We start from the raw sequence: 8,901 nt of genomic DNA, 5'->3' as shown, positions 1-8,901 counted from the left end.
GAAATTATTTTGAAGATATAAAATGTTATGTTTTTCTTTTGTTGCTCTGTGTGTGTGTGTGTGTGTGTGTGTGTGTGTGTGTGTGTGTGTGTGTACACACACACACACACACACACACACGCTACACAATATTGATTTCTCCTGAATGCTTTATTATGGTGAGAGTTGGCACTGCCAATTATTATGGATTATATATTCAAATTGAGAGATTTTATACTATGGACTATTTATTGAGAATTGTAAGAAATCAGCAAATACTTGTCTAAAAGTTGTAAAGGCATGTATTCTTTTTTCCAAGTCTTTAAGTTTTGTTTTGTTTTTATTAGGCAAGTATTGAATGAGTTGTATCAACTTGACAGCAACAAACAACAAAGTTGAACATCTGTTGTGCAGAAGAAATGTGCTATCTTGTTTTTTGGATTATGCTGAAGTGTTTTGTGTGTGAATTTTAATTTTTAAACAGCAGTAAGGGCTTACATTTTACAAAATTGTGTGTGTTCACAGATGTGTTTGATTTACCTTTAAGAAAATAAACTTATGTAACAAGAATTTGATCACTGAAATAGTTTATTTATTTACTTTTGATTTTTCCACAGGTTCCTTGCTATATTCTTCAGAAATTTAGATATCTTATTATACTGTGTACATTGTTACTGACATTGTCAATCCTCAGTGAGAACAAAATTCACTGTGCATTGCTTTTGACTAAAAGCCTAAAAATGGTGTGGGAGAATTGCATGTTTCTTTAATGCAGTAATTTTTAAACTTCTTAAAGTCACAGAACCTTTTCATATCACTTCTGGTTTGGAACCCCTGCCCCTGGCTCCACAAGCCATGTGAGCTGACAGAGCCAAGCGAACTAGCCTGGCACTAGCAGTGGCCAGGCTCCCAGCCCACTCCATCATTACCCCCAGTCTCTTTGTGGAACCATTGATGACCAGGGATCTGGGTTTTTTGTTTGCTGCAGAAAAAGGTAGATTTTCTCCTTTAAAGGAGAAAAATGCAGGAAGCAATAGGTTTCCCCTTGCTTGCTGGCAGAGATCCAGCCTGCAAGGGGCTGCTTGAGGCTGGGTGAGCAGGATGCAGGGGGCAGAGGTACCACGTGCATGTGTATGTGCATATATGCACATGGCACCAGGAAGTGTGATGGAGAGCAGCTTCTGGAGCTCCCACCAGGTAAGTCTGTGGGGTGGGGAGGGGCACAGGCGGCACATGGTGGGGCACAGGAAATGTGGAAGGGGAAGCACATCCCTGCCCAGATTTCTGCACCCACAGCAGGGTGCTGGGCTGCAGCCAGGCCAGAGCAGCTCCACGCAGGAGCCACCTCCATGGCCCAGTGGGTGGGACCTAGCATGGGAGGGAGCACTGCACCACCTTGGTTGCAATGGCGACATGGCACTCCCACTAGCATTGGGTAGAGCCGTGGAGGTGGCTCCTGCCTGGAGCTCGTCTGGTCTGGCTGTAGCCCCATGCCCGGCTGGGGGCGCACAAATCTGGAGGGGTATGTGTTCCCCTTCCGTATCACCTGTGCCTTCCCTACCATGTGTCACCTATGCTTGCACCCCCCCTTCCCCACACACCCACTTCCTTCCTCACACACAGGGGGGCAGGGGACAAAGGGCAGCCGGTCAGGAGTGAGGGGCACCAGCAGGGCCAGGGGCCTATGGGTCAGGAGTGAGGGGCAAAGGCAGGGGCAGGACACTGGTGTATCAGGGCTGCTCAGTGCTACAAAGCAGCGAGTGGGGACAGCTGCAGCTGGACCCGGTCCTGGTGAGCAAAGGAAGCAGGGGGAGCTCTGATATTCCATGATAAAACAAATCAAACTAAAAAATTATTAGGTATTTAAAATTTATTTTATTATAATGATTGAGGCACTTGGTAGGGTTTCAAAATGCTTTAAAATTGTAAATATATCAATAGAACGTTGTGTTCAAATGATACCTATATATATAGTGGAATTTCATTTTAATCACAGAAAAATACAGAATTGTTTTTTTTTAATCAGGGAATTTGGGATTTTTAAACAGAGAAAACCAGGATCCCTGCTGATGACCTATCATGGAACCCCAGGGTTCCACCGAACATATTTTGAAAACTATTGCTTTAAATTATTTTCTTATAATCTACTCAGGTGGAAGATTTTGGTAGGAACTGTGGGTGCTAACAGCTTCACAATATCATACTTCAACACGGAGTACCATGCTTATTGGAACAACTAACTTGACCTCAGTGAGACTTTTACTCACATATTGCGTGAAGTCACCCAGTATATCAGCAAGTTTTAGCCATTAAAGAGTATTGACAGTGGGTGCTTCAGTGAAGTGAAATGAATATTTCAGTGAAGTTATTAATGGGAAGTTGACCTAAAGTAAAAGGTACGAAATTGATTAGGAGAAAGGATGTGTTCTAGTAAAAGTTTGTTCTTTGTTGCCTTATTTTTATATCTGCTTTAGTTACAGTAAATTAACATAAGAAATAGATTACTTCCATGCTGGCTTTTTCTAAGGTTATACTTCTCTTTTTTTGTCTCTTGTAAAGCATGTAACAGGGGTGGGCAAAATATGTCCTGTGGGCTGGATTCGGCCTGCCAGGCCATTCTATCCAGCCCGCAGGGACTCTAAAAAAATTTAGAAAATTAATATTTATCTGCCCCTGGCTGCCTGTCAAAGATGACAGTAGCCAGGGGCAGTAAGACCCAGAGGAAGCCATCAGCATGATGCAGCAGCCCAGCCCCTCCCCACCCCCAGCTATTTCCTTGCTTCCTGCCCCCACCCTGCTCCAGCACCATGTGGCTCCTGGCTGCATTGCTGGACTGGGGAGCACAGGGCTGCACAGTATGGGAGTGTGCATGTGTATTCATAGAGTGAGTCCCACATGCACACCCCACACCTCCCTTCGCACTACCATACCTGCAGAACCACACACCCTCTCGCACACCCCACGTGTCCACACCCCCTTGCTCCCTCACCCCACACAGCCCACACCTATCAACTCCCAGACACACCCGCACCCTCCTCCACACACCCACAGCCCCCCTGCAAACCTATACCCCCCAACAATATACAAGAGTAAGACTTCATAGATTTCATAGACATTAGGACTGGAAGGGACCTTGCAAGATCATTGGGTCCAGCCCCCTGCCCAAAGGGCAGGAAAGAAACTGAGGGCAGATGACCCCAGCAAAATAATCATCCAAACGCTTCTTGAACATGTCCAGAGTAGGTGCTTGCACCACTTCTGGGGGAAGTCTATTCCAAATTCTGGAGACTCGGACGGTAAAGAAGTTCTTCCTTATGCCCAGTCTAAAATGGTTTTCCAGCAGTTTGTGACCACTTGACCTTGTCTTCCCTTGGGGTGTCCTGGTGAACAGATATTCTCCCAGTTCCTGATGCACACCCCTTATGTACTTATAGGCTGCCACCAAGTCCCCCCTGAGCCTACACTTCTCCAAGCTGCCTCTCAGCCTCTCCTCATAAGGTCTGCTCTCTTGACCTCTGATCATGTGCATGGCTCTCCTCTGGCCTCTTTCAAGCTTCTCCACATCTTTTTTAGTGTGGAGCCCAAAATTGGATGCAGTACTCCAGCTGTGGCCTCACCAAGGCCGAGTAAACCAGTAGGATTATATCTTGAGTTTTGCCTGAGATACATTGGTAGATGCAAGCCAGGATTTTATTTGCTTTGCCAGCTGCGGCATCGCATTGATCGCTCATGTTCATCTTGTGGTCAGTCATGACCCCCAAGTCTCTTTCGGTCATGGTGCTAGCGAGTGTAGCAGTGCCGAGCCTATAGGTATGATATGAGGTCTTTCTCCCAAGGTGGAGGACCTTGCATTTCTCTATGTTGAATATCATCAGGTTTTCATCTGCCCACCTTGCAAGCCTCCCAGGTCAGCCTGTATCCCCAGCCTATCCTGTAGAGTGACTGCACTTCCCCCTAATTTGGTGTTGTCTGTGAACTTAGCCAGTCTGCTTCTGACACCCAAATCCAGATCACTTATGAATATATTAATGAGTAATGGTCTGAAAACTGAACCCTAGGGGATACCACTGGTCACCATGCGCCATGTTGACTCGGTTCCATCGACAAACACGCTCTGGGTCTGACCACGGAGCCAGTTTCCCAGCCGTCAAACTGTAAGGTTGTCGAGGCCGCAGCTCCCCAATTTTACCATGAGGACACCTTGGGAGACCAAGTCAAAGGCTTTTTTGAAATCCAAGTAAATGATATCAGCCTCTCCTCCCCTGTCCGGGTGACGTGTTACCTGGTCATAGAAGGAAACGAGGTAGAAGGAAATACACCTTCATTTTAAGCTATTATGTACAATCACTGCTATGTACACTACACAAGCACATGTAAACTAGGACAAAAATATTTTTTGAAATCAGATTAATGAATGTTTTAGATGTTGGCTTTTTAGAATACAATTTGGTATTTTTTCTGGTTCCGAGATGGCAAAACCCCTAGCTGAAAGAAGTACTTCGTGGGGCAAAGGGAAGGATTTCTGGTGGCAAGAGTCAGGGGTTAGGGGGCAGGACTTCCAGTCACAAGATGGTGACCAGGGGACGAGGCACCTGTCAAGGGGCAGGGCTAGCCATGAGGCCCTTGACAGCTTGCCAAAACTCGGCAAGTGGCCCTCCACCCAAAATAATTGCCCGCCCCTGATCGACGTTCCCCCTAAAGAGTAGCGGTCTGTAAGCATGCTGCTTCGGTCTCACAGTTCCCCGGAGCCGGCAGAGCCTGCAGAGCAGTTCCCCCCCATGCTTGCCCAGGCATGCAGCAGCGGGAGCCGCCCTCACCCCCATCCCCGTGCCCCTCAAATGAGCTGCTCACGGCTCCATCCCATACCCCGCACTGGCTGGGCAGTGCTTGTTAGCGCCCCTTCGCTTAAGCACCCAGGGCAGTCATCCTGTTCACCCCCATCTTGCCACGACACTGTGTCTTCCTTCTCCCCTCCTCCCCCAACCCCCACGGCCTTTATCAAGAAAAGTTGCTCTACTGTTTAAAAAACTGTGCATGTGAGAGTTATACCTACAGAGAACAAACCAGTATATTCCTTGCGCTGCAAAGCCAAGAGAGACCATCTCTGCTGGAAGCAGAGCAGAACAAGACTTTCTTTATCTTGTGGATCAGTAATGATATGTTTTTATGGGGAAACATGAAAATAAAAATACTGAGCTATGCCCCCAAATGAAAATATTGAAGTATGGGTTGGTTCTAGAGAGGTAATGTTACATCACTGGACAATCAGGACACAGTTTGAAATTTCTAATTCTGGCTGCTTGGCACACAGCAAACAGAAAATTCCATGAGCCACATAACAGGTAAGCTCCTCACTTCTCACGCAGGGCAGGTAGTGGCTCCTCCTCGAAGTAAGGCAGGGCTGGGGGCTGGTGTGGGTTCTGCCAGCTCCAGGGAACTGCTCCGCTCCCCAGCCCTGATGCCGAGGTGATGCGGGGGTGCAAAGCAGGTCCCTGGAGCCAGCAGAGCCTATGCCAGCCCCTGTCCCCCTCCCTCGGGAAGGAGCCACTGCCTGCCCTGCATGAGGAGCTTACCTTCGGTAAGTGTCCCACCCCCAGTGCCTCTGCCATGCTCCATGCCCAGCTCCTCTCTGGGCAGGTGCACGCATTAAAAAGGTGTGCGGAAAGATTTGTGTGTGCGGCCATGCGCATGTGCAGCTTAGAGGAAACATTGCCCCTGATGTAACATCAACTCTGGGAAGGGAAAACCACTTTAAGACTCAGTACCATGAATGAACAGTTTCAGACAGAAAAGATACCTTTAAAGTGGCAGATGTACCTGAATAAAACTTAAAGTAATAGATACACTTGCATATTTAACACTTTTTATAAATAACTCACTAAAATTTTTCATTGTGCATTTATGTCCCTCATACAAATATGATTTGAAACTTCAGGCAGGGACCTTTCTAATTTGCAGCTTCTTCTCACCTGGTTCATATCAGCAAGTTGTCTTCAGTAAGAATAGACTTGATAGGACACGCTTTTGAGTTCATGCATATTGGTCCTGGAACAGGAGAATATGATAATACTGAGGTTACATGCCTCCCCTACCTACACATAGTAGCTTACATAGGCTGTGTATATGACTTGTCTGAGTATCCAAAAACCAAACCTAGACTCAAACACAGTGATCTCAGATGGTTTCTGCAAAGCTTTTCTCCAGTTTGAGCTATTTTTGTCCTAATTTACATTTAAAAATATTGTTACCATAAAATAGAGAACGGCAGAGAGCTTTACTTTGCTGGCTGTAACACTGTCAGCCTGACATTTTAATAGAAAGATCCAAAAACAACTTCTGAGGCTGCATCCAGATGAGCGTGGACTTTTGGTTCCCTGGGGACAACTAGCAGTGGGACACTTTGTGTTGTTACTAGTTGTCCCCAGGGAATGCCTGTGCTACGTGCCCTCTGGCACGTGGCAGGTTACCTCAGGTGGGGTAGCGGAGGCTGGCTCCAGCAGCCCTACTAGATCCTGGGGACCAGGGAAGCTGCAGCCGCATTGCTTCTGCAGCTTGAAGCCTGGCTGGCAGCTGGGGTGTGCTGCCACCACATGGCCCACCCCACTTTTTTCTATATGGGTTTTTTTGACCCCTGGATTGCCAGGGATCTAAACAAACCCCACACTTCAAGGTAGCAGCACAGGAAATTCCTGAATGTGCAGCGTGTGGCACATACTGCATGGCCTTGCTCGTCTGGACACTGCCTTAGAATTTAGAACAAGGTAATTACATCTACAATGAAGCTGAGAATTTTGAAATCCCACCCCCATCTCTGGTTTATGTCTCTTAATGAGGAAAATATATTTGATTCAGCTGTTTGCTATGTTGTCAAGTTTATCAAAATTTATTAAAGCACCAGAATAGATGATCACTGCATTATAGTTATTTTAAAAGTTCCTTCTCTGCAGCTAGAACATGTACAATTTATTACTTTCGTAGCATATGCTGAACAAGGGGAAACATGTTGTTCTAAATGTTGACCATAGATTTTGCAGTTATATTAACAAGTTACTTAAGTAATGATGCTGCATTTTTCCTACGCCTGTAGTATTCTTAAAGAAGCCCACTTCTCTACAAGCCCTGCTTAGCTAAAATGCAGTCCTACACATATCCTTATTTTATTATAAATCTGTTGAAACCTCTTTTTACACGCACATGACTCACTGCAGGTTATAGGAAAGCTCTCAACTTTAAAACTCATTTTTAAAACTGTTAACCCAACCCTGCTGACCATTTTTGTTCTCCCCTTTTTCCTGTGATGGCTCCACATAGTTTGAAGAAAGAGTCAGTGGTCACTATCTTTCTTGGTAGACTTTCACTTCAAATTATGAACATACCTTTAATTCCTAATGAAGATAAGACCTGTGTGTGTTGAACATAATCACGCACGTCAATCCATTCTGATGATAATTTACTGACTAGGTTATATCCAGATACCAAACACCTTCTGTCAGACGAAAAACAGGAAAGAAACACTAGCACTTAGTACATATCCTGGATCAGACCAACTTTTTATAGTCAAGTATTGTATGCTAACATGCTTCAGATACCATCATTTTATAGTGATATGGGTCATCTATAGTTAAATCCACTTGTACTCATTTAAGTTATAGATAAATGTTGGTTATAATGAGGTAGCATAAAAATCCCAAATTGCTTCAGCGCATTTCAAAATATTTTGACTCCTGTATATACAGTGGCTTCACATCATTGGTGAGCTCCATTGAGTTAATAAACTTCTATTGATGTGACAAATATTTTTACTGTTATTCTGTTTATAATAATACAGTTTTGGGTGAGTATTGTGATCAGTGCTAATGTTTCTAGGGCCAAGCTCCATAATGGATAAACTAATAACATACTAATCCTTTTGCAATACTGATTTTTTTTAATGGCTAAATGGATAACAAGTTACGTTAATAAATATTTCTCTTGGTACCCTTCTGCTCCTTAATCTTATTTTAATTTTCCTTTTAATTATATCTCCAGCTACATACCATTCTTGGGTCAAGGCATATATATATAGCTGAGGCTTCTGATGGCACACTTAAAGGAAAGCCTAATCCCATCCTTTTCTCTATTCTAATTCTGGTGTTCCTTCTTTTCCCCTTCTTGTCTCACACTTCCTCATGTATCTTTAAAAAATGTTAGGTTCAGTTACAGCGTGTTTCTAATTCTCTTTCCTGTTTTCAGTGTGAAATGTATTTTGTTTGAAATTGGATTGAAGCCCAGAAGTGCTATAACTGCAGCTTGGCAAATAGCCAATTAGCAATGTCTGTATTCTGCGTTATCAACCTGCAGTCCTAAGAAAGCATAAAATGGCTAAAACAGAATGAGCGCTAGTCGTCACATTTTTCTGACTCCTTCAAAAGATGTTCAAACGTGCCAAGCAAAATGTCATAGAACATCTGTCCCTTATGAGCCTGTTTCATACAAACCTTACATTAACAACACACACATTAGTTAACATTAAAGATATCCCTTTACGTGTGCTGCGCTTTCTAAGATGGCTGTAGCTCTGTCAAATTCACACTTATTCATTCATCTAGTTATACAACAGTTTGCTGAGGTGACCAGTATAATGCAGTCCTCCTACAGGTTGGAAATCACAATTTAGGGAACTTGGGGAAGAGCAAAGATTTCTTTAAAGCCTACTACAATAGCTAAGCAGAAAATGTAAAACTCTAAATTTTTGATGAATTCAGTGTTTCCAGCCTATCTGAATTCTGAGTTAGCAATGTGGATGGGCCTGGAGACTGAAACCTAAGAACTGAACAGGTATACCACAGGCAGCAGCAACCACAGGATCTCTTCTGGATTTGACCTATTCACATTTAACAGACAAATATCAACTAATCCTTGCAGACCCTGTGCAGCATGCAA

At 44.3% G+C, this 8,901-nt stretch overlaps 1 protein-coding gene across 2 annotated transcripts in view; it reads left to right on the top strand.

Annotated features, from left to right (window-relative positions):
• RPS6KA5 (ribosomal protein S6 kinase A5) overlaps nucleotides 1-8,341 on the top strand; it is a 166,695-nt gene extending 158,354 nt beyond the window's left edge. The window contains exon 19 of one of the 2 annotated variants that reach the window (XM_025191253.1): nucleotides 8,008-8,341. The gene's annotated coding sequence lies outside the window, so the exon portion shown is untranslated. Of the gene's footprint in view, nucleotides 1-326; nucleotides 1,057-8,007 lie in introns of those variants that run through there. The other variant, XM_025191252.1, reaches the window with a different exon arrangement.
• The last annotated feature ends 560 nt before the right edge of the window (nucleotides 8,342-8,901 follow it).

This window comes from Alligator sinensis, unplaced genomic scaffold (assembly GCF_000455745.1).
Source record: "Alligator sinensis unplaced genomic scaffold, ASM45574v1 scaffold608_1, whole genome shotgun sequence".
Taxonomy (NCBI): domain Eukaryota; kingdom Metazoa; phylum Chordata; order Crocodylia; family Alligatoridae; genus Alligator; species Alligator sinensis.
The sequence above is the reverse complement of the archived record's forward strand: the minus strand, read 5'-3'. Positions and strand labels throughout refer to the sequence as shown.